This window comes from Diabrotica undecimpunctata, chromosome 10, assembly GCF_040954645.1.
Source record: "Diabrotica undecimpunctata isolate CICGRU chromosome 10, icDiaUnde3, whole genome shotgun sequence".
In the NCBI taxonomy this organism is placed as follows: domain Eukaryota; kingdom Metazoa; phylum Arthropoda; class Insecta; order Coleoptera; family Chrysomelidae; genus Diabrotica; species Diabrotica undecimpunctata.
This window is the reverse complement of record NC_092812.1, coordinates 70,681,872-70,701,542: the sequence shown is the minus strand read 5'-3', so window position 1 is coordinate 70,701,542 and position 19,671 is coordinate 70,681,872. Positions and strand designations below refer to the sequence as shown.

General features: G+C 33.8%; 1 protein-coding gene across 1 annotated transcript in view; it reads right to left on the bottom strand.

Moving 5' to 3' along the window:
- The window catches only part of Delta (neurogenic locus protein delta), a 453,254-nt gene that overhangs the window by 202,270 nt on the left and 231,313 nt on the right, over positions 1 to 19,671 (bottom strand). The window lies entirely within an intron of this gene.

Here is a 19,671-nt window from a genome sequence, read left to right as displayed (position 1 = left end):
TAATTTTAGGGTTAATCTCGCATAGAAGCATTGGTATGTTAATTGGGGTTTTAATATTAATTTTGATAAGCTCCTGATAGACATCATAATCTTTTATTTTGTTTATTGGGCATTCCCAAAATATGTGTTCTAGTGTATCCATTTGCCCACATTCACAGTATGGGTTATCGCGAATGTTGATTTTATATAAATGTACTCCTGTCAGGCAATGACCACTCCTCATTCTAATAATGGTAGTAATATGCCGCCTATCTATGTATGGGATTGTGTCAAACCATGGTTTATTAGGAAAAAAATTTTGTATGTTGTTATACCACTTGCCTTTATATTGAAAAGAATTTAACCAATTATTTTGATGCATAGAACATATTTTATTTTTTAATAATGGCATGATATCCAAGTTACTTAATCGAGTTTTAGCAGGAATATTTAATTCAGCCCCAATCTTTGCCAGTTTGTCAGCTATTTCATTTCCCTTGATATCATTATGTCCAGGAATCCAACATAATCTAATATCTTTCCCATATTTATTTAAATAGTATAGTTTCTTTTTAACTTGCAAGACTCTGTAATCCTTTGTTGCAATTATCATATTGTTATTAATGTTGTCTATAGCGCTCTTTGAGTTCCTAAATATTATAGCTTTATCAAAACTTTTTTCCTCACAAATCATTAGACCCTTTTGAATAGCTATTATTTCTGCTGTACAGATATTAATAAGTGAAGGAATTTTTTCAGAAAAGAAATAATTTATACTAGGTATGTGTATTCCTATACCCGTTTTGGCTTCCTCAAAGTTTTGATTTTTTTGTTTTTTTGAAGCATCTGTAAATATTTGTATGTAATTATAGTAATACGAATTTACAAAATTGTAATATTCCCAAAGGTTATGGGAACTATTTTTTTTTAATAATGTTTTTATAATTGGTACATTATAAGTGTAGATATCATATTCATTTGAGTAGCAGGCTGGTATGTCACTTGTGTTCATTGATGGTAAAAACTTTTTAACTTCTGTTAGAGCGTCAATCAAATATGTTGGATTTTTTCCCTTCCAATATCCTTGTTGATAACCATGATAGTTTTTTAAGTCTAGAAGCATATTTAATAATGAGGAAGTTGTGCTAATCTTTGCTATGTATTTCGTGGCAATCCATTTAAATCTATGGTGTAGATCGATAGTTGCACTTTCTGCTAAAATGACATTAGTGGGAGTAGATTTCATCATCCCATGTGTTGTTCTCAAAGCTTGGAATTGTATTCGGTTTAATTTCATAAAATTTTGTTGAGAGAAGTTATTAATTATACTAGCGCCATAATCTAATTGTGATTGTATCAAGCCATTATATATTAATTTTAGTGTTCTTGGGTCTGATCCCCACCATACTCTACAAAGAGCACGTATTATATTAATGCCCTTTTGGGCTTTATTAATCATGTTATCTATTTGGTCTGACCAATTTAGATTGTGCTTAAATATTATACCTAAATATTTTTTCGACAGAACATTAGGGATTATATAGTCATTAATTTTTATATCTGGTGGATTACTAATAGGACGGTTCATTTTAAACCACAAAGTCTCGCATTTTGATGAGGATAGTTTAAGATTATGTGTATCAAACCATTTGGATAATTCATATAGGATAAAGTTTACCTGATTTGATATATGGTTAAAATTACTACCTTTTGTTAAGATAATTAGATCATCTGCATATGACAGAAGTACACAATTTTCAGGTATTATTGTCTATATAATATTTTTAAGATAAATATTGAATAATATTGGGCTTAAAGGTGAGCCTTGTATTAGACCTTGTGTAGTATGCGATGGTTCAACCATTTCGTGATAATGATTTTTAACATATAGAGTCCTATTGTTTAAGAATTGAAATATAAGGTTATTGATGTCTACTGGAATATGAAGATTATTAAGAAGTCTGTATAGTATGTAAATATTCACATGATCGAAAGCTGCTTTAATATCTAAGAAAGTAGCATTTACATATTGGTTTTGTGAGAAAGCCAATTGAACATAAGTATTTAAATAATTTAAATTATCGTTAACTCCCATACCTTTTCTAAATCCTACTTGAAATTGGCTAAATGTTTTTTGATTTTCCACGATCCAATCCAGCCTATTTTTAATCATTGATTCCAGTAGTTTTACTACACATGATGAAAGTCCCAGAGCTCTATAATTTTCTGCTCTTAAATTATAATTTTGAATTTTGTTGTTCTTAGGAATACTTATAATAATCTGAGTTTTCCACTCATTGGGAATCAGTTCACCTTCTTTAACCTTGTTGTATAAATTTAGTAGCCATATTAGCCCTATTTCCGGTAAATGTTTTAACATATTAAAGTTAATATTATCAAGGCCTGGTGATGTGTTTTTCTTTAAAAATAGACTATTTTTTAATTCCGTGAGATTGAATTCACTAGACAAGTGATCAATGGTCTGTAATTCGAAATCCGGTTCAATATTAGTTACTGAAAGGTTAGTTAATATTTCATAACTTATTTTTTTTTTATTGGGAAGTTTATTGTTTGACGGTTGAGAGAATGCATTTTTAAATTTTCTTATAGTTTGCCAAATAGAGCTCATGTCTACGTTTCTATTAATACTCCCAGAATATTCCATAAACTTTTGCTTCTTTATTGTTTTTAGAAGTCGTTTTGATTTAGCAATTATGTGTTTTGCATTGATATAATTATTAAGATTAAAATTATTTTTAAATTCCTTTAACGCTTCTTTTCTTTTATTTATTATTTCAGTGCATTCCTGGTCCCACCAAGGTACTCTTTTTTGATATTGCAGTTTTCTTATGCCTCTGCCTTGTTTATTTGGGATAGCAATTTCTACTGCTTGGTTAATTATACTTGTGAAGTGGTCATAGGATTGATTTTCTATATTTAAATGTTCTTCTATGTATTTACTATACTTGTTCCAATCAATTTCTCTAATGTTGTTTCTAAAATTTAAGTTTTTATTGGTTGTAATGCTTTTTCCTTCACTATAGTTAATTTTCATTAGAATAATTGTAGGAAAATGATCGCTACTACCACAATCTTTCAAGACATTCCATGTACATTGTATTGCTAGAGTCAGATTATCATTGTATTGCTAGAGAATCAATTACCCAGTAGGTACATGTAAGGTTATGCTTGTCTTGCTCTAGGCAATGCACAACCAGGGATAAATTTCTGTTTACTTCTAATTGACAGCTGGGTGATACTTGAATGATACGTAAATTTTTGTATGTTAAGATATTAAAGTATTTTCTAAATTTTTTATTTTTTTTTCTTATTTTGACAAGTTTATAGATCTATTTGAAAGATATTGATAAATTAATTAATTATTTTTATAACTTTGTCAGAGGGTTTGTGTAGAGTACTATGTAAAGATATTGGACTCTCTATTCCTGCTTTTAATAGTTCTAAATACAGATCCATATTTTTGTGTTTGTTTATGGGACATTCAAAGAAGGTATGGATCACTGTTCCAATGGTTCCACATTCACATATCGGTCTTTCTGTTTTACCTATTTTGTAGAGATAGCAAGGAGTTTTACAATGTCCACTACGTAAACGATTAATATTTGTTATAGTATTCTTGCCCATATACCCACATTTGGCCTACCATGGTTTTATGGGGAAATCACACTGCAATCTAAAATAATCTGGATCTTTATCTTTAATTTGAGAATTCATTGTAAAATTGTGTTAAAATGTCTTTTTTTGTAACACAAAAGATATATGTACTAATATTTTTTATATCATATGGTACTCTTAATTCTCTCCCAATATTCGCCCACCTATCTGCTATTTCATTACCTTTAATCCCCTGATGTCTAGGTACCCATTCTATTCATATTGAGAATCCCATATTATTAGCTTCTACCAATAGTTTTTTGGTTATTATGGTTACATAATTTATTTGATCCCATTTGAGACGAGAAATTTTAGATAAAGCACTTTTTGAATCCACAAAGATAACTGCTTTCATGATCTCCTTCTCAATGCACACAGAGATAGCTTTATATATAGCTATCACTTCAGTTGTACAGATTTGTGTGTAATTATGGAGTCTTGATGAAAATTTATAATTATTGCGTGGTATATAAATTCCAAAGTCTGCGTAGCGCAAGCGGTAGGATGCTTGACTCGCAAGCCGGTGGTCCGGGGTTCGAATCCCACCGCCGGCAAGAACATCTAGACATTTTAAAAATGTCTATAGGCCCCAGGTCGACTCAGCCTGAATAAAAATGAGTACCTTGGGTAAAACCAGGGGTAATAATAGACGGTTGAAGCGTAGCACTGGCCATGTTACCTTCCTTGTATACCGTAGGCCCTAGATATAGCAGACTAACCTGCTATACTCCCAAAGCCGCGACAGCGGTATAAAACGGGAGACTATTATTATTATATAAATTCCAAATCCGGATTGGTTAGTTTGTGGGTCGATAAATCCATCTGTATATACTTAAGTATGATTACTATATATTCCACCATATTTAACTGAAAACATTTCATTAGATTCAATTTCGTATTTTTCATACTCTAGACTTTCAATTATAATAGGATATAAAAGAATTTTTCCTTCTACTTCATATATGGAATTAATTTTATATCGGTTTATATTTTTTGATTTTTTGAGTATGTCTGAATATGCTAATGAGTAGTCTGGTATAGCTTTATTCTTCCAAAATTCGTTATTTGCATTTATAGCTTCATTTAACTTATTCAAACTTCTTATTACTATGGTTTTTTTTCAGACATTTGTTTCAATATGTATTTATGAGCCAATATTTCCCTTCTAACTTTTAGTGTGGATACTGAACATTCCACTTGTAATATTAAAATTGGTGTAGAACGTAGACAACCTGGTATAATCCTTAAGGCCACATTTTGTACTTGTTCCAACTTCGTCATCAAGCTTTTACTGTAAGGCTTTAAAAGATTGGCTGCATAATCTAAATGAGATCTTACTATCCCTTTGTATAAGCTTAAAAGAATGTTTGGATCAGCTCCCCATTTTCTACCACAAATTGCTCTCATAATAATAATTTCTTTAGTTGCTTTAGCTATCATATCATTTATTTAAATTGTCATATTCAAGTTACGGTATATATTTTTTATGTATTTTCTGTTTATATATTTTTTTACGTTCCACACATCACTAGACATTTCAAGAATTTTCGATGACATCTCGAAAATTCTGGACTTCTTCATTACTTCTTCTTTTTCATGAAGGGACTTTTTCTATATGAACTAAATCTCAAGGAAATGTAACAAGACTAGTATATTTTACACGGTGAATGAGGTAAATGAAGACAGCCTGGTTTCATTGCAATGTTAATGTGTATAAGTAGAAGTTTATTTAAATATTTGGTCCAATTTGTTAATATCTTGCAGATTTTATAACTCTCTTTCAATGCCAAATAAACTTTAGATCATCCGCAAATTTCAAACATCGATCCGCAGACAAGGAAACAGTAGACTAAGACAATATTACCTTTGCAATCATTAGTCTTTTTAAATGACCCCTTTATATTTAATTTTCTACACATTTCTTATTTCAAGATGTTGGTATTAAGGTAGGAACTTATAAGTGGTACGATTACTCATTTTAAGTTATTTAAATTTTTTTTGTGGAATGTGACATTAAAAATCCTTTACTTCACTGTACGTATCGGTTGTTTCTCTTCACATAATATTTATGTTACGTAATTTATCATTCTTATGCAAAAACCTATTGTTGTAATAAGTTTGTTGTTTACGTACTATTTAGTATATACCTTCACTTTGCTGAGGAATTTGTTTCAATTATTAAATGAATTACCGGATGATATCCGAATGGTAACACTTTGTGATAGCACGGAATTTTTTAATTGGTTGCCTTTCATTCATATTTCATGATATATTTGCAATAGAAAAATCAATACCATAAGGATTTCAGTATATTTATAAAGTTTAAGATACAATACGTTGTTTAAAGTGTGTTTAAAAACAATTAAAATTTAAAACACTTTAAAAAAATGTTTTAATATTCGTTACGGATGTTGGACATTGACATAACTATTTTAATTTTGTTGACTGCTATCCTAAAAAGTTCGGTAATGATCAAGTTAAACCATTTTCGTAGGTTATGAAGCCCGGATATTCTTCTTCTTCCTTGACCTCTTTTTCCAAGCATCCTACCTTGAAGTATGGTCCGAAGTAAATCTTATCGCTACTCATTACGCATTATATGGCCCAAGTTTTCCAGTTTGTGACGTTTTATGGTTATAACGGGTAACGGATAGTTGTCTTTTACAGTTCCCAGTAAAGGACAGAATTTTTCAGGGCTTGGCAACCCTGCCCCTACGCCAGCTACTGTTTCTCTCCTAACCCCCTTCCCCTTAGGAGAAAACAGGTCTCAATCATATACTCCATCTAATCCTCATGTATTTTTCCCTTCCCACACCTCGACCAAAAGGTGGTTAAATCTTCCTGACGAAGAGCAGCAGCGACCGACAGTACCAAGATAAGGCACATAGGAAATGATCCTGAACCGGATTTTCACACGCGGAGCTGTATCAGCTGAATGGTTGTGACACTGCGATGCAATAGGGTTGGGAAATCCATTGCATTATCATTCCCAAGAAAGTTATGCCACAGTTGTGCGAAATTTGCCACCGACCACGAGAATGTCAGTAATCAGGCATCGTGGTGTGGAAATTCAGCTACTGGTCCACAGAAATTAAAACTCCACAGAAAATTAATTAATGTCGGTACATGGAACGTACAAGGGCTAAAGACAATCACAGGTAAGCTGTCAATTATTAAAAGAGAGCTGGCAAGGTATAAATTGAAATCTCTGGACTAGCTGAAACGCATTGGTTAGGAGAGGACAATTTTAGAACACAAAATGGCAATTATGTTTACTTCTCTGGCAGTGAGAACCAGAACTATACAGATGTTGCCATTCTAGTCTCACAAAGATTACAAAAATCTGTCGTCGAATTTAAAGCTGTGAATGACAGGATAGTTCTCCTTAAACTGGAAGGCAAACCACATAAACTCAATATCTTTGTATATTTTAAGTTATAAGTATACAACCAACCAGTGCAGCAGGCGACATAAAAGTCAAGGAATTCTACAAAAAATTACAACAATTACCAACATTCCAAATAAAGTGCTAACCTTAATATGCGGTGACTTTAACGCAAATGTCGTAGCACTACGCAGAATACCGACCTAAAGAATGTACTGGAAAAGTTTGGCATACGTCAGAGAAACGAAAGAGGAAACCGCTTAATCGAGTTTGCTATCGCAAATAAATCGTCTATTATGAATACTCGATTTAAACACCGTTTACGCGGACTTTATACTGGAAAAGTCCTGGAGATAGGTCTAGAAATCAAATTGACTTCATATCAGTAATATTCGCTAGAGATCATCAATAGAAACAGTCAGAAGCGATATGTGGATCAGATCATACTCTTCTCATAGCTAAAGTAAAGCTCAAACTTAAAACGCTAACCACACAGAGAGTGACAAAGAGGATAGAACTAAGAAAGAAGGACTACCTTCTCCAAGACGTGCAAACGAGTTTGCCCTCTATTCGTAAGGATACATCACAAAAAATATGGAAGACTATTAAACACTATGTAACAACACCAATTAATCGCCCAAAGGTAAATAATCCAATTAAAATACTTTGGACATATTATGAGAGCAGATACAGAAAAACTGGAAAGACGAAGATCACGAGGAAGATCCCCAAGAAAAGAGAGATGGTTGTTACTAATTCGCTCTCTTCACCCAGTCTGTGTAGAACTTCCTCGTTGGAAACTTTGTCTATCCAGGAAATCATCAACTTGCGTGTTTAGCACCATATTTCAAACGCTTCGAGTCTCGTCACTGATGTTTCAGTTAAGGTCTAAGACTCTACTTCAAATAGAAGAACAAAGAATACGTAGAATTTTCAAACATCAGAAAGCTGATCTTTTCTTCTTGATCCTTTTTTAATTTCCGTTGGTTCTTCACACTGCTCATCAAAATTTGCATCTAAGTAACAAAAGTTGGTGATTTGTGATATATGTAGGTTGTTGGTTAACTAATAATTGTCCCGGTATTATCCTATTTTTGCCGAGATAACGAGGATGTCCTCGATTACGATAAGCACCGTGTCTAGGTCTCCATTCTAAAATTTTCTTGGTTCATCTTCTATCTCTGACTCTGGCAATAGTCTTGCCAAATTCAACATTATAATTCTTTTAATTTTGCCCGTAACACCAGTTTTTCTCCTAACTATTTAATTTAAAACTCTCTATTTCATCTCTCAGGTATATATTCAACATGGATCTCTCCATTGCACTCTGTGCCACTTGTATCTTGTTAATTACTCTTCTGGTAAGAGTCAATGTTTCTGCTCCATACGTTAGAACTGGAAGTATACATTGATCAAGTACCTTTCTTTTCAAGCACATAAGAATATCTGATCTAAAGACTTACCTGAGTTTTCCGTAAGCTGCCCATGTTAGTTCTATTCTCCTATTTGACTCTGTTGTTTGATTGTCTCTTTCTGATTTAATCTCGTGACCCAAATACTTGTCGGTATACACTTGTTTAATTTGCTTTCCATTAGTTAAAATGTCTTTGTCCAATACAAGGTTGGTGATGTATTATGTTTTGGAAAAGTTAATTTTAAGACCAACTCGTGTACAAGAACTCTGAAGGTCTTGAAGAAGTTGTCAGACATGATCTACCCGGTCTGCATTAAGGACTATGTCGTCTGCAAACCTCAAGTTGTTCAAAAACTCCCTATTTATGTTGACCCCAATATTTTCTCACTTTGTTTCTCATAGCACTCTGTAATAAAGTGGTGAATGATCTAGGAGGAATGGTGTCTCCTTGCCTAATATGTTTATTCAAAAGAAATGTGTTTGTGTCGCCAAAGTATATTCTCAGTACAACTGTTGCGCTATTAATATATATATATATATATATATATATATATATATATATATTCCGAAGAAGAATTGTGTACCTATGATCAATACTGCACTCTGTAAGAGCTCATAACAAGGTACAATGCTAGACTGAGTCAAAGGCTTTCTCAAAGTCTACGAATATTAATATCAATGGCTTATTGTATTCTATAACTTTCTCCATCAAGTATTTTATTACTTTTAGGTGGTCATTCATTTCAAAGCCACTCCTAAATCCGACTTGCTCTAATGGTTGGTATTAGAGGAAGTATTTTTAGTTCTTTCGTTATATAAATACAATCACCGAAACTCCATCGAAAAACAAAACGATGACAGCTTAATTTCTACCATACCTGTATCCCAATTACAGGAACTCATATAAATGAGGATCAGCATGTATAATCTCTGATCCGGTAAGTTGACAGTTTTAATAAGTCTGGTCTCTCTTTACTGTCCGGTCCGTCGAAACAAAAAAAATATTAGACATTATTTTTATTTCAAGGGCAGCACAGGTGTCTTATAATGCCACAGTTCAGTAAAAATAAACAGTGGAGACTTACTAACCGTCTCCGTCTCGCATAATAATTCTACGTTTTTGTCTTCAAAATCATTACGGGAATTATTATTATAACCATTTGTCCTGTTAAATTAGGCTTCGTATTTGAAAAACTCAGCGCAACTAAGTTTTTGTGCACATTTTTTCATCCTCGCTTTAGTTATTGTATTAATAAAGTACGTAGTTAGTTTGGAAAATATTATTTCGCCTTAGTTGTGGAAATTTTCACATTATAAACTACATTTCACGAATTTGGGACTGTTTTGGATTATCGGTAGACACTCGACAGCCAAAAGCTTTCATCCCTAATCCAAACCACGCATTATTGTTTTTTTTTTCACATCTATTCCTTAGGTAATAAATATATTTCAACGTGTAGAAGAAAAATAATCATCAATAGATCAGTAGAGTATTTTTATTAATCATCAATAATACTTTTTATCTAACTGGATCATCTAGAAACTTTTGCAAGAACTATTAAATTTATATTTTCTGATTTATAAAAGTATACGATTTTTACTTCTTACCAGTGATCTTCTTTGACTGGACATTCTTCAATAAGTTAATTTTGACCACTGTCCATTATATGCACTTGAGGCTCGTGTCAGATCCTTTGTTTGTCTTATTTTGGATGTAGAAAACGTAATTTCTAACAAGCATATAAAAAATCAATAAACAATAGCTTGTTTTGATCGATTTCAAATTATATTTGAAAAACAATAGAGTTTGGTAATGTGTCTTTGATGAAACACTTCTATTCATGTAACCAGGACCGGACTGATATTTTTTATTTCATACAGCAACACTGTTTCTCACGAACACTACACAAGATATGTCACAAGTGAGTACTTTAAGCTTTACATATTTTACGAACAGAAGCATAAACTGGTTAATCTAATATTATTAATAATTTAGAATGGCCACAACATTAGGCGTTTAGAAGCAATGACAGAAAAACTTCCGCTCAAAATATTTTAAACAGTTTTTAATCAACTTAATACCATATTAATACCATAATATGCTAAAAAGAAATTAGATCAGAAACTGGAAAAGTACAGATAGGTTTTCAGAGGTAGACAAAATATTAGAACAAAAACGGAATATCTATTCCGTTGTGTATTATTTCGAATGCGTATTATAGAATCCGCGTTGATAATGAATGTGGTCTGATTCCGGTTTCAAATTTTCATAGTTTTCTGTAGATTCAGTCACAAGTCTGTGTAGATGTAAGAACAAATACAGCACTTTATTCAGACAACACAGCAATCTACACATCAGGAAAAGAGGACACAAGTATAGTCCAGATGTTAGAAAACCACTTGAAGAGGATCTCAGAATTCACGGACAAATGGAAAATCAAGATAAATGCGGAGAAGACACAATTCATCATCTTTACACAGCAGCTCGTCCCACCAGTAGTCGACCTAACGATGAGATGAAACATCATCCACTCGGAATTATCAGTCAAGTACCTAAGAGTCTGCCTCGACAGGAAACTAAACTTCACGTAACACGTCTAAGAAACCAAGGTAAAAGCAAATATAGCTCCCTATAAAGGAAAAAATAAAGTCCCCTAACGAAGGCCAATTATTACTTGATAGGGTGAATAGCATAGGTAAAAAATATGGCCTCAAAATCAACATTTTGAAAACGAAATATATGGCCATTAGCAGAAACCCTCCAGAAAACCCGATAATATGCATAGGTGACGATCGCATAAAACGCGTGAAAACTTTTAAATACCTTGGCACCACAATCAATGACCAATTGGATCCACAACAAGAGATAAAAACCCGAATACCAATGGCAAGACAAGCTTTTGTGAAATTCAGACCGCTTCTATGTAACCAAAACCTACATTTCGAAATACGCTACAGAATGGTCAAGTGCTACATATGGTCCATCTTGCTTTATGGCATGGAAACGTGGACTTTGAAAAAAACATCTATCAACAAATTTGAAGCATTTGAAATGTGGTCATTAAGAAGAATGATGCGCATACCTTGGGTGGATAGAGTTCGAAACGATGACGTCCTTAAGAGAGCCGGCGTGGAAAGAGAACTCTTTAAATTAATTAAAAAACACAAGATTGGTTACCTTGGGCACATATTGAGAGGAGCAAAATATGAAATACCTCAGTTAATCCTACAAGGGAAGATCGAAGGTAGGAGAGGAGCCGGCCGCAAACAATTATCCTGGTTAAGAAATATTAAAGAATGGACAGGAATACACAATACAGGCGAGCTGTGTCACGCCGCCAAGAACAGAATTCTAGTAATGAGATAGTCGCCTACGCACTTTGGTGTATGGCATGTAAAGAAGAAGAAGAAGAAGGAAGGCCAAGAAGATTCAATTATACCAGGTCTACGTTAGGTCGGTGATGTTATATGCAGTTCCAGTATGGAGTTCAACGGCAGAAACCAACTGGAAGAAACTAGAGAGGACTGAGACGTCTTGTTATCGACTAATCGACCGTGCATCTTGGGATTACAAATGCAACCATCCAGGAAAGGCTCGAGTACACACTACTGAGGGAGGTGGCTGAGGACAAGATACTTCTTCCACCAAGCCACACGAAGATTCCCAAAAACAAGAGACATCCTCGATAGAAATCGAATCCAGAGGATGTATAGCGTCGACCAAAGATAATAGGTACGATTCCGGAAAGCAAGTATCTACAGAAAAAGATGCCAAGGAGTCCAAGACAGAAAAATCCAAGCGGGACGTCAAGAAAGAACGCTATGATATCTTAAGTTGAAATATCTTAGGTGTGAAATGTTAATTATATTAATGTCAATAAACGTTTTTATTTTTATTTTTATTTTACGTCACTAATGCTATTTGTCGATTGAATTGCCAAATATCGCATTCATATATAAGTAAGCCTTTAACAAAGGAATCATTAATGCTTGCTTTATTTTATTTCTCATATTTTTTACCAAATAGCTGAATTTAACAGTTATGTATGCTTTGGAATATATGGCAGTGGATCTGCACAATATCCAAAATAATTAATACCGAATTTTTCAGATTAATCAGATTTTCTTACTCTTTTAATAAAAAATAACATAAATAATATTCCTATCATTAAGTATAGTACTTTCGTTTTGAATGCAAGAAGGAGATAATGAAACCTTTAATAGAAGAATACGTTCATCTTAGACGTACGATCAAACTGTTAACGCTGTTGCTGATATCATGCGCCAATCGGACGAGTTTCCGTAACCGGAATATCATTCCCTGTCCAATTTCCACTGTCAGTGCCTCATCTACTGTGCGAACTCGTCTGATTACACATCTCAGTTTTGTTGTTTCGATACCGTAACAGTAAGAGAACCATAAGTACTGTACTGTATTTTTATCCCTGCGCTGTACAATATGGCTTCAAAACAAAAACACAGTTCGTGCACCTTAAAGGAAAAACTTTAGGTAATGAAATGTTTGTACAATGGCGAGAGTGCGTCTAAATTAGCATTTGAGTATGGAGTTGGGAACTCCACGATCACTGGTTGGAAAGGAAATCGATCAAAAATACAACAGTTTTGCACTTCAACTTTAATTAAGTGTATAGAATTTCGACAAACTGCCAAAACTACTCCACTAGACTAGTCCCTTTGCTTGAGCAAGCTTTGCTTTTGTGGTTTTGTCAAGTGAGGGAAAATGGAACCCCAATTAATGGACCCTTTATTAAGGAAAAAGCTTTAGATTTAAATAAGCTAATGAATGGTGACGAAACGTTCGCTGCTAGTACAGGTTTGCTGGATCGTTTTAAGAAGCATCACGGCATACGCCACCTGACCATTACTGGAGAAATGTTGTCGTCTGATGTGGCTCCTGTATTTGAATATGTAGGTAAATTTGTTGATATGATTGATGCAGAAAACTACTCACCTCAGCATATAATGCTGACGAATCGGGCTTTAACTTCAAGCAAAAGGCTGGCTGCTAAGGAAACCCTAACCGCTCCAGGTTTTAAAATCAGCAAAGAAGGCGTAACCGTTTTAACATATTGCAATGCTGCAGGCACTCACAAAATACCTCTTATGGTTATTGGGAAGTCGACTAAACTAATGGCATTTAAAAACAATAATGTCAATTCTCTACCTGCGTACTACAGGAATTTCAAAAAAGCTTGGATTAACGCACATCTTGGTAAACAATGGTTTGAAAACCAATTCGTGCTTGGCTTCTCATCGACAATGCAGCGTCTCATCGGTCAGATGTAAAATTAGTTTGTGCAGATATAAAAGCTGTTTTCCTATCACCAAACGTTACCACGCTGGTACAACCAATGGATCAGCACGTGTTGCAGGATGTGAAACTATTATACAGAAAGCAGATGTTAAGGCGACTAATCAACTAATTAGTAATGAAAATAAATTACTGCGACTATTAGAAAACCTCAAAAAAATAAATATAAAAGACATCATTTATTGGGTAGCAGGGGCTCAGAAATCTGTGAATAAGAAAGTTATAAATAACTCCTGGAAAAAGATTTGGCCAAGCATTACTTGCGAAGAAATGCCAGATCTAAAGGCCGAAAAGACGAATTTGTTAAGGGACCTTGTGCAAAATATTCCTCGTTGTGAAGAAGCGATGACAATGATGTAAAAGAATGGATACGAGCTAATGATGATGGCCACGAGATATATGATAATCAGCCAATCATTGAAATGGTTACAGAAGAACCTTCAAAAGCCTCTGATGAAAGTGATGGGGAAGAAGATGTAAACAGCAAATAGCGAGTAACCCACACAGACGATGCGACTGCGTTTGATCTAGCGATACGCTACGTAGAGCAACACCCCTCCGCCCCGTCAGTGGATACTATGTTTTTGGTACGCTGGCGTAATTTAGCTTCGAGTGAGAGGAATTCTTCAATAGAGCAAAGAGATTTAACTGCTTAAAAAAAAAGGAAAATTTTAAAGATTTATTACAGTTAAATACATGAAATAATATTTTATTGTCATTTTTAGATATAAAGTAGTGTTTCTTAGAGTACCTGCATATTTATTTTCACCAAATCTATTGCCAAATCCAGTTTCAGATTAAGCAGATTTTCGGATTAGCGGTAATCTACTGTATTTCATCATAAGATATTCGTTGTTTAAGATGGGTTTGAGGATGTTTTTACCTATATTCAGTTTATCTACATTACCAGTGTATAACCGAGAATTAAAAGTTGTATAATCCTATCCTGCAAGTGCCTATGTAATTGTTTTCTAAGACACGGCTCTCCGATTTTTTATTTAGTATCTATTGTTTGATTTACTGATTCGAGTGAAAGTCGAGGGTGGTAGCTGTGGTGTTTCAAAAACAACACAATTGAGCTGTTTTTAAATAAAACTTCACTTTAATTGTTCTGTAACATTTAGATGTAGACACGCTTACCATTTTTGTGATATTAGAATACAATAGAAAGTCATAAAGCCGTAAAAAAATTACAGATTAGAAAGAATAGGTTTAAAGATCGTAAATCAGCTGAGAAAAACGTTGTTACAAGTGGTGTATTAGGGGAAAACATGCAATTGTTTATTCTGATTTGAAAGTATCATACTCCCTCTATCCGGTCGTATTTCTAGCGCCCTATTTTTATAAAACACAACGTTTTTTCAAACGACATAAATATAAATCGAATCCAAAAGTAAAAAGATAGATAAATCTTAAAAATTTCTCAATGTGCTAGTTAATTTACATATGATTAGAATGTTTTATTCATTTCCTATCCGTAAGTTTTTCTGATAATCCCTTGCGTATGTTATTTGTTTTTTATGTTGTATAGCTCTATTTTCTCTATTCGTAAAATTACTTATTTATATTTTTTTTTCTTTTCCAAGGGTGGAAATTTCTAAAAACTGTACCAGATTAACCCATGTCTAGGGATTGCTGGCGTGTGTTGGATTTAGGGTAGAGGAGTACATCCGAGCCCATTTCCCCAAAAGAAGGAGGTACTGCAAACGGATGCCCTTCTGTTATCCTACCTACCAACTAAAACCACTCTGTTAACTGTCGCGCGTACCATACTCTGAAAGTGGGATGGCCGCTGTAAGGTTGACGACACTTTCGGAGCACTCACTTCTCTTATCTAGATCTTATCTCTGTCGTTGATCCGGCTGGTGTTTCTGTTCTTCTTCTTTCTTCTTATGACTGTTCGAATGTAATTGTGTACACTATTTCATCCCTCCTCACTTCCCGTCATCTTCACGATCATTTCTCTCACAGTCACGGGGTTCATATCTATTTCGCTATATATTCTGTTTCTCTTCACTGTCCATCTACTACAGTCCAGCACTGTGTGAGTAACAGTGTCGGAGTATTCGCAGTATAGGCATTTATCTGTATCTGTCTTTCTGAACCTATGAGAATACGTCCTAAAACATCCACGTCCTTGAGCATTTGCGCCAGGAAGTAATCCAGTCGCCTGTGACTACACTCCACCCAGTCCCTTAGGCTCGAAATCAGCATTTTAGTCCACTTGGCAACATCTTCCCTGGTGTTTCACTCTTTTTGCCATCTTGTTATTAATCTTTCTCTTTCTCCTTTTTTATGGCTGTTGTCAAATGCTCTCTTCTCTCATAAAAATGTCTCCTTTCTACTGCTAACACATGCAGAGGAATGCAACCCGTGATAGTCCACAAGGCCACCACAAATACAGTCCTGTAGGTGCATGCTATTTGCAACACTCGTTCTGTCCAGTTGTATCACAAGCCCCTTGTAGGTCGGTATCTCTAGCGCCCCACTTCAGACTGGTGGCGTATAAAGGATTATTGACTGCACAACACCGTGTAGGGCCCTCCTCCTTTCTGATTTGGATCCCCCAATGTTGGGCATCACCCTCTTCAGTGCAGCAGTACTCTTCCCTGACTTCTGGGCTATCACCGTACATGCTCCTCCCATCCGTCATATTGGTGTAGCATCACTCCCAGATATTTGAGGCAATTCTCTGATGTTAGCTGTACCCCTGCACATTTCTTTTCCGTTTACCCTTCAGAATGATGGCTTCGATCTTCTCTGCCGCGAGTTCCAGTTCTTTCACGACGTTGCCCGTATGCCTTACCCGAAATCGGAGATCTGGCTCGTCCCGCGGTACTACCAATGCAGCGAGATTATCTACAAAGGCGAAGGGGGTTATACCTTCTCCGTATTGCAGTTTACGACCCCGTCATACGCCGTCAATTGTGCTCTTCCCCTTGCAGAATCCGAATTGTCTCGGGAATAGGATAGATAAATATATACTTATTTATAACTGACAAACGATAATAGTTTTTAGTAAAATAAATGTTGAAAAATGTTTCCACTCTAAAAAACATTTTTATTAAAGCAAGTTTGGCTCTATAGTATAATTATCCTATTTTTATTTTATGTGTCCTTCGATAATTAGTCTACAAGTACATTGGATCTTCAATCAACCTACCGTTCTAGTCCAAAGAGGGAAAGAAGGAGGTGCAATTTTTATAAAGAACGTTTAAATTTCTATTAAATTTCATCTTTCTATTAAATATTCAAAGACATATGGCCCAATTACCACATCTCTTTCTTTTAGAAGACGATTTTAATACACATTTTTTATTATATGGATCACAAACTAAAATTTCTAAGTAAAAAAGCGAAACTAAAACAAAATCGGAGAGGACCACAAAAAATCAAGTGGTGAATATTAAAAGATGAGAAAGAAGGCCTATTCAGGGCAAAAATAGAAAAAAAGTGTTGGATTATGAAAGGTAGTTCCAATACAATTTGGAGGAAGATGGCTAGTATCACTAGAGATACTGCTATTAAAATACTTGAATAAATGTCAGGAAAAAAGTTTGAGAATAAAGAGATCTGGTGGTGGTCAAAAGAAGTTCAAAAAATAATAAAAGAGAAGAGAAAATTATATCAAAATTGGCAAGAAAAAAAAGTGACAAAGATCTTCAAAACTATGCAGTCGCCAAAAGGGAAGCGAAAGTAGCAGTACCAAAAGCTAAAGCAGAAGCATTTACAAATCCCTACGATCAACTTGATATCAGGGAAGAAGACACAAAGATATATAAAATAGCAAAACACAGACCAAAGAAAGCAAAATATTTTAATCACATTACAGTGGAATATACAAATAGCGATTAACGGTAGCTTTTGTCTTTCAAATCTGGAAAAGTTTAGAAAGCTAATTTATGCAGATTCTATTGTTGGGTAGACCGAAAGCAAGAAAAACATAAATTTGATGGATTTTTCAAGGCGTAGAAAGTAAGAATTCTGTTTGTTTGTTTGAAATACTAAAAGATCATTGGTTAAAAATTTAGAAGGAAAGGAGAATTTGTATGCTTGACGGTTGTTTTGAAGCAGATGAAAAAAGGGAATCGTTTGCTGTCTGTGACAGGACCAACATTTAATCCTGACCAATTGCATGCCGGTGGTTTTGAACGGTGGAAAAATAAAATTTGTGGGAAGTAAAAGTAATTGGTTCAAAAGTGTTTAAGTGGTAGCAGCGGCTGTTCTATGAATTCTGATTACGAAAAATGCAGAAGTAAATATTTGTAAGTACAAATAAATTATTACTTGCATCGGAACAAGCTTAGGCTAGCAGAATTTGGTATCGAATGTAGATTCCGTATTGTGAGCAGATCCAAGGAGGGATTTTGACTAACGAGTTTGACAATTACCGGGGCGATTTTAGAATTGGAATTAATTGAAAGTGAATCGGTTTTATAAAATTTGGAGAACAATATTACAGAGCTAAAAAGTTTTTGAAACGGAACAGAAAATAGTTAAATTTTTTCATAATTTCTGTAAAGTAAGTAGTACTCGTATATGATATGAAGTAAAGCGAATTTAATTTGGCTGCGCAGCTTTCGTTGTCAGGATAGGAATTGATTGATATTTATGATTGAGTGGTTTATAAGTGTAAATAAATTTTTCAAGGGATTTTATCATAATATTTAATTGTATTAAATACTTTGGCATTTTTTTTTTTCTTTGTTCTCTTGTTTTGTTTATTGAACACTAGAAAAAGACAACGCACACGGCACATAAGAACCCTGAGATAAAATTTGCACGTCAAAAAATGAAAATACTCCTTCAATTTTTTAAAAGGAATCGTTTCGTGCAGTCTTTCTGCACTTTTTAGTATAGATCTAAAATAATGTCAAAGTACGAATCAAGAACATTAGTAGAACAGTTCATTTGTAAAAAGTTAAGTGATAATTATTTGCAACACCGGTACGTGAATATATTATATTAGTTCAATTACTAATACGTGATAAACCAGTTAATGGTTATTATTCGTAATATAACCTAAGGGAACATCTTATATTCCAGTTTGTTATCTTTTCTAATTACTGATTAGGTCCGTACTTTGTATTTCCTAACATATTTCTCGTACAAAAATGTCAACTTCAGGACATGTACCAGTTCATTAGAAGATAATTTGAAGGAGATTTATTTTGATACAGATGGTGATGTGATTTATCAAAATAAGTGCTTACAACAGACTTTAACACTGGTATATGAGAAGACAGAAATAATTGATCAATCTCGGTTATTAATTGAGTTAATCCAGAAATTTAGTGATATAAATATATCTAAAGTTCAAAAGAAGGACTATATACTTTAGGTATGTAGTTGTATTCTGGTTAATTAAGCATTTCGCAAAGAAAATTTATTATTAACAGTAAAAAATGACTTTCCTATTGATATAATAATTGATTTAATTGTGACAGACCTGCCAATTTATATATATATATATATATATATATATATATATATATATATATATATATATATATATATACCTAATTATAATAATATTATAATTAGGTAATTACATATGTATCAAAGGGAAGAATAAATTAAATTCTTGACCAAATACCTATAATCATATACTTTAACATTAGAAGAAAAGAAACCTTGTAAATATTGTGATAAAAAAGGATTACCTGAACGGTTTCATCCAGAAGTAATATGCCATTTAAAACAAAAAAATCAAATAATATTAAATATGTTGATAATATTGAAAAACTAGATTTGGTGCCATTGATCAAATTAAAAGTATTCTTAAATAATACAGAAGTTTGTGGAATTTATGAGCCAGGCTCAAATGTTACTCTTCTGAATTCAAAGGTGCCAGAAAGGGTAAGATTAGATATTCATGAAGATAGG